At 41.9% G+C, this 9577-nt stretch overlaps 1 long non-coding RNA gene across 2 annotated transcripts in view; it reads left to right on the forward strand.

The window, feature by feature from the left end:
• Nucleotides 1-9577, forward strand: part of LOC102457832 (uncharacterized) — a 48923-nt gene that overhangs the window by 6674 nt on the left and 32672 nt on the right. The window contains exon 2 of one of the 2 annotated variants that reach the window (XR_016349482.1): nt 1748-1842. The exons of the other annotated variant lie outside the window; for it this stretch is intronic. This is a non-coding gene — a long non-coding RNA (uncharacterized LOC102457832). The remainder of the gene's footprint in view (nt 1-1747; nt 1843-9577) is intronic. 2 annotated transcript variants of the gene reach the window in all.

Genomic DNA, 9577 nt, shown 5'->3' on the forward strand with positions numbered 1-9577 from the left:
TTATGACAGCACATTAGTTGTATAGGGGAAATCTACAGTCAGAAAAGAAAATGAGTCTCCCTGGCTACTCCACAGCCATTGATTATCCACTATGGGATTTGAAAGGACTGAATATACACAGATGTAGGGTGGTAGCACACAGAGACATCATTGGGACTTGGTCTCTGTGCCATATAGGGATTTCTTACTCCCTGCATAATCCCCTTGAATCCTGTTAGTTCTTTTATCCCTTCCTATCTCAGAAAAAATACACTAATTCTGTCCAAAGAGTGCTTCTACACCCATAGAAAGGAAAGATTTGTAGCTACTTTGGTTATAGTTTATTTGTATCTTTTTTCATTTTTAAGAAAAAGGATATTTAAAGTATTACCGTTGGAGATTAAACAAGAACAAGTAACCATTCCAGAAAATGCACTAAATTCTGTCTTTCAGAAACAGCAGTGTGAAAAAATTCCTGCATTAATAAGTCTGCTGGTACAATCATCTCAAACTTGGCAGAGTTCAGAATGTTCTTTCTGCAACCCCTATTGAACATTTTGATCTCTACTTGTTTTTGAAAGAATAGCTGGCTCACTTCTTTCTCTGCTACTAATGCTCTTACAATGATTTCACAAATATTATTGAATGTAGTCTCACACTATCCATATGAGTTAGGGAAAGAGCATAACCCCTCTATTGCTAATGAGGGAATTGAGGGACATACAAATTAAATGTCTTCCCCCAAATCATCCTATGACAGAACCCTGATTTCCTTACTCCAAGCCTTGCCATTTAGTCACACAAGAGCTTTTTTGTGTTTTTAGTTCCATTTTCTGTAAATGTTGTGGAGTAAATGTAACATTCATATCAATAAATAAACAGGGCCTTTCACTCAAAGTAAGCTAATTTCTAATTTAATTTCTGTAATTTATAGTCAGTAGGTGTGGACAATGAGAGTAGAAATCTGTCCCATTGTAATCATTAGGGTTGCAATTTGCAAAGGTACTTAGGTGTCTAAGTCCCATTTTTAGGTACTACTACAGTCCACAAAACTCCTGCTTGAATGTCACCTAGCCCTGTAGGTGCTTTAACTCACTTGGTGCCTAAGTTTTTGTAGTAAAAGTTCCCAAGGCTCCTATGTGAATGCCTCTTAGAATGCACACTGGTGCCTCATTCAAGAAGGTTTTTGGATACATATCTCCTGCCTAAGCCTCAGAGCAGTTCACAAACCAGAAAAGACAGGCATTCAACCATCTAAGTAATATGCAGTGACCCAGTCAAGCTGGTGTGGTCAGACACTACCTACTACATTGGTCTTCTCTGGTAGGATCATGCAAAACAGGTAGGAGTGGGGAGAGGAGGAGGAGAATGTCCTTTATCACATTTCACCTAGCATACAGATGGGGAGCAGACAGACTTTCCAAACCCCTGGGCAAGGTGGGACAGCTTCATGCTTCTGGAAGGGGAGGAGAATCTGGCAAAAGGGATGGAATTGGGAATGCCCCTACTCCCTCCCCCATCAACCCTCAGACTGCCCTCAGTGACAATTAAAAGGGCCTAGGGCTCCATCCTCCACCGCAGCTGAGCGTTCTGGGTCCTTAGTACACATCCCTCTGGTCAGTGTCTTCCATTGGCATGGGGAAGCTCTCACCTAATTTGCTGGGTTTGTGAACTGCATTCTGATGTGCCTCTCTCTCCCCATTCATGTCATCAGAGCCCGCACCCTTAGGCTTTGTGAATTAAAATGTTATTTTTCTAATTTTTCTAGGTGCCTACAATATAGGTGCTGCAATGCTCAGGGTTGCAATGTCAACTTCTCTTTGTGGATCTCACCCTGGAAGTTTTGCTGTTGACTTTATATTGGTCAGAATCACATCCATAATGTAGAAGGATACTTAATACAATGTCCAAATTCCACATTTGGATGTTCATTGTAACACTTAGCTATGTATGTTTATAATGTACGTTCCAAAATACCCTCATCCAAATGAAGGATTTGCAGTTGTATGGAGGTATCCTTAACTGAAAATTGGACTTCTGGCATGTATTTTTATGTGAGTTTGGCATAAGAGAGTATCCCATGTAAACAACATTTCATAGATGGCCAATGACACTTTAACACCATTCTTCCCAAACTTTATCAGTGTTGAGTACATTTTAATATAGAAATTATCTTCTGACTGGAGCCCTTTCCATCTCCCTCACAATCATATAATATCTCGGTGGCATCTACAACAATTACAGACAATTACAGATATGGAAAGTAATATTAGGAAATGACTTAGTATATTGTAGATGCCTTTCAACAAGCCTCTGGAAATAATGGGGAGCCCATACCATCCAACTCTCTGGGGGCTTCCAATAGGTGCTGCATGGACTGGTTGTGACCTATGGACCCCTGTTTGAGTAGTACTGCCTTAGCTTACATAATATTTAATTTTCCATATACAGCTTTTATTATTCCTTGAGAGGACAGTTATCTTCATGTCCTATGTCTTGTCTTAGAATACTCTGTGCAGGTTATTATGGTGTCTCAGGAATGGCAGCAGCTGGTCAGTAGCTTCTTGGGTGTACAGCAGCTGAGCTGGAAACAGTAAAACTTCTCAAGTACCAAAACATGTCTGTACTGATTCAGTCTCATTGTCCATCTAATTCATAGTTCTTTCTGTGACAGTGGCTAGTATTGGCTGCTTCAGAGGAAGGTGCAAAACCCACAAATGGGGACAATTATGGAATAACCGGCCTATTAAGCAAGTTTCTTTCTAATCTCTGTTGGTGAATTTGTCTCTGTCATATCATATTCCTCTTTTTGTTGTAGAATTCTGGTTTTTATTCCGGTTTCAGTCAGTCTAACTGATTTTTAGAGGAAGAATCAGGACAGTTTATAGTCCCGTCTTTACTAATGTACTACTCCAGTACAGGCAGTCCCCGACTTACGTGGATCCGACTTATGTCGGATCCGCACTTACGAACGGGGCTTTCTCGCCCCGGAGCTCACAGGCAGCGGTCAGCCACCTCGAGCTCCGGGGCGAGAAAAGCTGCTCCCGGTGCCCCTGGTCTGCTGGGGACTATCTCCAGCAGACCAGGGGCATCGGGAGCAAACCCGCAGCAGCGGCAGGTTCCCGCGCTTCTGAGGCTTTGCCAGAGCAAAGCCTCTGAAGCATGGGAACCCGCCTCTGCTGCGGGTTCGCTCGCGGTGCCCCTGGTCTGCTGGGGACCGTCTTCAGCAGACCAGGGACACCGCGAGCAAACCCACAGCAGCGGGGGGTCCCGCGCTTCTGAGGCTTTGCTCTGGCAAAGCCTCAGAAGCGCGGGGACCCCGTCGCGGCTGCGGGTTTGCTCCCGGTGCCCCTGGTCTGCTGGAGACCGTCTCCAGCAAACCAGGGGCACCGGGAGCAAAGCGGTCCGGCGCCAGAGCAAAGCCTCAGAGGCGAGGCACCCCCCCCCCCCCCCCGCTGCCGCTTTGCTCCCTGTGTCCCTGGTCTGCTGGGGGGGGGGCGCAACTAGTGTGCCCCCCCCAGCAGACCAGGCTTTTGTTGTGGACCCTGGGGCAGAGCAGCTGGGGCGCTGCCGGTTGGTCCCGCAGCGCCGCTCTGGGCACTACTGGACCAACCCGGCAGCACCCCAACTGCTCTGCCCCAGGCGTCCTGATTCAGCCGCTGCTGGTCAGTTTCAGCAGCGGCTGAATCAGGACTCCTGGGGCAGAGCAGCTGGGGGGCTGCTGGGTTGCTCCAACCCAGCGGCACCCCAGCTGCTCTGCCCCAGACGTCCCCAAGTCAGCCGTTGCTGAAACTGACCAGCGCTGACCACAGGAAGCCCGAGGCACAGTTGCTCTGCCCCGGGCTTCCTGGAATCAGCTGCTGATCAGTTTCAGCAGCAGCTGACTTGGGGTTCTTAAGTTGAATCTGTATGTAAGTCAGAACTGGCGGTGAGTTTCAGCAGCGGCTGAATCTGGACGCCAGTTCCGACTTACATACAGATTCAACTTAAGAACAAACCTACAGTCCCTATCTTGAACGTAACCCGGGGACTGCCTGTACAGCTACCAATATGATTAGCCCTGTCCTCTATTCTTGCAATATTAGTTCTGATTTTAGGTACATACTGGATTAAATAGTGGCATAAACTTCACTTAGAAATATTTGTTTGACATACTTTCTGATCTGATAAAAATAAACCACAGGTAGAATGAAATCCTGGCTCCGCTGAAATAAGTGGCAAAATTCCACTTAACTTTAATGGGGCCAGAAGTTCAATCCTTGATATTTTGTTTTATCTTCAGATTAACCAGGTAATTTCTGCCTCTGAGATTTGCTCAAAGCATAATCCTATTAAATGAATTCAAGCACACATTTCTATGGCCAATATAATCTGGATTTATTTCCAAAATATAGGTAGTGAGATATTTGGATTAAAAAGGAAGACACATCAGACAAAGTGATATAGTCAGGACTTCTGAAAACTGAATATGTAATTGGGGAACTATACATCAAAATACAGAATTAGGTATAAATACGAGAACTCCAGTCAAACATTTCTTGAAAATGTAAAGGCAGATATTTGGTAACTTAAGACAGTAATATGGGAGGCACATTCTCATTTCCTAGAACCAGTTATCAAAGGTACTTTTTATGCAGCCATGAGAAGAAAAAATTGGCTAAAAATCTTATTGAAACAGGGAAGAAAATTGCTGCATGGATTTAAGGCTAGCTTTCATGTTTTCTTTCCAAAACATATCTATTGCTATCTCTGACTCTATCTCTGTACAAATAACATTATAGTTACAGCTGATACCAACATATCCTCAGCCTGGTATAGCCATTGGAGACTATGAACACTGACTTTTCGTGACAGCTGTTCCGGATAAATAGAAATATGCTGCATTTATGACTGAGGACTTTTACTCTAAGGAATTTTTCATGCCAGTACTCTCCCTCCCCTTGATTTTGTATATGCTAGTAGGAGAATATCACAGAAAATATATTGCATGTATTGCATAATTTGAAAAATAGGGAACCTGATTCTTATTTAAACTAAGCTCCTTTACACTACTCTGGCAGTGTAAAGATGCCTGGGATAAATGAGAAAAAAAAATCACAAAATATTTCAGACACAAGAAATGGCCTTCTAGTCTTTTTCAAAATGTGTCCTTACTTCCTCTATCTTCCTGCATTTTTACCATATCCTACTATTGTCTCCTTTTCTGGAAACAAATACAAGTGTCTCATGGACTCATTTGTACTCTGCTTAAGTTACCTTTGCTGGTAAAATATTCCTTAAGGTTGTTTACCTACACATAAAGCAGCTGTACCTCAGGTCCTCATTTAATCCATTTTGTCAGCCATGTTCCTTAGCTTTAGAAGAATTGATGTTTAAAAAAAAAAAGTTTCTCTTGACCTTGACAGTACCTGCATACTTTTACTCTGTCACCTTAAGGCCAGTTCTTTATCAGCAGGGACAAGCCCCTATTGAAAGGTCCTAACCTCCTGAATGGACAAATTGAAGCTCCTGAATGGACCTTTACGTAGGTATGGAGTTTTGTTTACTTTATTGGAACTCTACACAGTATAGATGGACTATTTTGCACATATGAGATTATCATAACATGATTTTGGATGGGACAGTTAACAAATGCAGTGGTATATTGAATTGGTGATTTCAGTGACTTTCAACCCTATGCCTACAGCACTTGCATGCACTGCCATAATGTTTAGTGAAGACTCTACTTATGCCAATGGGAGAGCTTCTTCTGTCAGTGTAGGAACCCCAACTCCATATCAACAGGAGAAGCCACCAGATATATACACCACTCGGGTGTGGCTAGTTATACTGACATAAATTTGTAGTGTAGACTAAGACTAATTTCCAAATCCTTTGACTCATCAAGATGCTGGATCATTCTTTTTTTAGCTTACATTTCCCTGACTTGACCCATGCACACAGACTTTTCTTTTTTGCAATGTTATGCATTGAAATATATTTGTCATATGTTGGTCTAATCATTTATCAATTCTGATCACTTTGAATCTGGTTGTAATGTTCCTTATTATTTACTTTACTTCTAGTCTCTTTGTGACTCTTGCAGAATTAGGAAGCACATATATAGTATCATTGTCCATATCATTTTACATGTTAACAATAAACTGTCCTAAAACTAACTCCTGGGCTGGATAGGATTAAATTTTCAAATGAGCTAAGGCCCATCCTCGATTTGGTAGGCACAATTGACACCTGTAAATGTCGTGTTCACTGTTGTGCCACAAAATCTATTGCAGTTGAAAAATCAGGGTATTTGTGCCCCAAGATACCTGACTTGACGCCACAATTGAAATGCCTGAATGTTTTCAGGTACAAATTACAAGCATGAAAGTGGAGGGTGGGCTTCAACTCATCTGGAAATGCATGTCCATGATCTTTTCCCAAAGTTAACCACCTATGGATACTCTTTGACTCTCTTAAGCCTTCCAATCTCTCCATTTTACTTTTTATTCCACGACTCTTTACCTGAGTCACATTTGATTCTCGCTGAATCACTCACTTTTATAGCTGAACCGATTATGGATCAGCACCATTTGGAAAAGTGGTGTCTTGATGCATTACATTTGCCTAGCTATTGCTACATCATATAGACTATGGTTACACTACAGCTTTAGTCAACATAAGTTATGTTGCTCAGGGGTGTGAGTTAGCCAATATAACTTATGCCGATTTAAGCGCTTGTGTGGACAGTGCTATGTTGGCTGGAGAAGCTATGGCCACTCACAGCGACTGGGGTAATTAAACCAATGGGAGATTTCCTGTTGGCTTAGAGCAGTGACACTGCAGAGTTTACAGCAGCAGAGCAGCATTTGTGCAGTTGCACTACTGTACACTCTCTAAAGTAGCCATAGGGTGGGCTTAATTCTGATCTAAAGTTTGGGACTGCGTATAGTTGTGGATCTTGTAAAACTTTATACACATCAGCTCATTTCCCAAGAAAAACATGATGTGAACCTGTATATTTTTGATCAGAAAGTTAATGTGAGTTCATCATCATCATCATCAACAATCATGGGCTCAACGCCCATTTATGTCCAATGCCTCCCTCACTATTTCCTTCCATCTTTCCCTGTCCAGTGCAGAGTGGCTTAGTTTCTGTAGACTAGCTCCGCACCAATCTACTATATCATCTACCCATTCTCTGTGGAGTCTGCTTCTCCTATTCCTATCCATTATGCCGAATACCACGGTCTTAAATTTTCGCTCGTCGTTCATTCTGCAGATATGCCCGAACAGTTGTAACTTCCGTTGTATAGCCTTCTGCAGAAGGTTCTCTTTTGGCTGTATCTTCCTGTATAATTCCTCGTTGGTGACCTTCTGCATCCATCCTATTCTCAGGATCTTTCTATAACAACTCCTCTCAAATGCCAATAAACCCATTGGCTACGTCTACACTGGCCCCTTTTCCGGAAGGGGCATGTTAATTTCAGCTATCGTAATAGGGAAATCCGCGGGGGATTTAAATATCCCCCGCAGCATTTAAATAAAAATGTCCGCCGCTTTTTTCTGGCTTTTAGAAAAGCCAGAAAAGAGCGTTTACACTGGCCCCGATCCTCCGGAAAAAGCGCCCTTTTCCGGAGGATCTTATTCCTACTTCAAAGTCTTATTCCTACTTTGAAGTAGGAATAAGATCCTCCGGAAAAGGGCGCTTTTTCCGGAGGATCGGGGCCAGTGTAGACGCTCTTTTCCGGCTTTTCTAAAAGCCGGGAAAAAGCGGCGGACATTTTTATTTAAATGCTGCGGGGGATATTTAAATCCCCCGCGGATTTCCCTATTACGATAGCTGAAATTAACATGCCCCTTCCGGAAAAGGGGCCAGTGTAGACGTAGCCATTAAGAATGGATTCAATACATATTAAAAGAGAGCTTTAATAGCTAACATTTATAGTCTGTTCAGTAAAACTCACATTCTTATTCTGTATCAAAATATAAAGTTACCAGATTGTGTATTTAAAAATATAACATGCCAATGTTGTATCCTTCTCAAACAAAAGATATTAATTACAAAAAGTTATTAAATTGATGTTTTGCCTCATTAAAATGCAGTTGTAATTTGAAAAATGACACAGTAAATATGGCACCTTCTTACTTAGTTTATTTGCACTGTGTCTGTATCTGAATCATATCAACCTCTTTTCATCCCAGTTCTTCATTTTTCTAATACATCGAGGCTTTCTATTGCAACATGCAAGAAAATTCTTACACGCTATAATAAGCTCCAATTCTAATTTGTACACTGGAAAGAATAGAAAAACCAATTATGCAAATATACATTATGGCTGTGGAAGAGCTAGGGAAGGATTCCTCAAGCAGGATATTCATTTGAGATAATGACCTATCTCGTTTTATTAGTACATGGTGAGTACTTCACTCATTCATGTCTTTGCAGTTGTGAATAACAGAGCCACCTGAAACTCATGCAGGTATAACCTTTGTTCCTCCAGACCATTACATAGTCTCTTTCTTATAACTATATCTCCTATATGCTTTCTACACGTGTCTATATTGCACAAGTGGTGCTTCCTATAATTAAATCAGAATTCTATTCTAACCATCTCTTTCAGTTGCTCATACATTTGTCACAGTCCTTCCTCCTGGGCTGAAATTTTACATTCTTTCTGTCAGCTCAAAGGTGATTTTTTTTTTTTTAACTGAGCCATGCATGTCTGTAAAAATCCACATATCTTTTTCAATATGTTCTGATTAGTTAATTTGGATGGGGATAACTCCCAGTATAGCTGAAAACACCAGACTGGACTTGATTTCTAGATCTCCTTGAGATCTAAGAAGTTAAACAACATTGAAAAATGGGAATCGGTAATATTAAAATTATGACTGCTCAGCAAAGTTGAACCAGACAGTTACGGGACCTTAAGAACATAAGACTGGCCATATTGGGTCAGACAAAAGGTCCATCTAGCCCAATATCCTGTCTGCTGACGGTGGCCTATACTAGATGTCCCAGAGGGAGAGATCACAACAGGTAATCCTCACACGATCCCTCCCCTGTCACCCGCCTCCAGAGAAACAGACGTTAGGGACACCTTTCCTACCCATGCTGGCTAATAGCCATTGATGGACCTAACCTCCACGAATCTATCTAGCTCTTTTTTGAACTCTGTTAAAGATCTAGCCTTCACCACATCCTCTGGCAAGGAGTTCCACAGGTTGAGTGTGCGCTGAGTGAAGAAAAACTTCCTTTTGTTTGTTTTAAACCCGCTGCCTATTCATTTCATTTGGTGATTCCTAGTTCTTATATTGTGGGAATAAGTAAAAAACTTCTCCTTATTCACTTTTTCCATACCAGTCATGATTATTGAAGGCCATGTACATTGAAGGCAAGTGTATCAGCCTTAGAGACATTAAAGCCCTTGTTCCTATGAGTTAAAATGTTGCCTCAGGCTAGTTAGGAACACCAGAGCCCAAATAAGGACTGATGATAACCTTTAAAACCCTCTTCTGATGAGAAAAAGAAAAAGGAGAGGAGGGACAAGAAAGATGTTGCAGAAGGTAAGAGACAGAAAGGGGAAAAGGTTTCCCCTAAGGGGAGAGCTGTTCT

This window comes from Pelodiscus sinensis, chromosome 4 (assembly GCF_052426305.1).
Source record: "Pelodiscus sinensis isolate ZL-2025 chromosome 4, ASM5242630v1, whole genome shotgun sequence".
In the NCBI taxonomy this organism is placed as follows: domain Eukaryota; kingdom Metazoa; phylum Chordata; order Testudines; family Trionychidae; genus Pelodiscus; species Pelodiscus sinensis.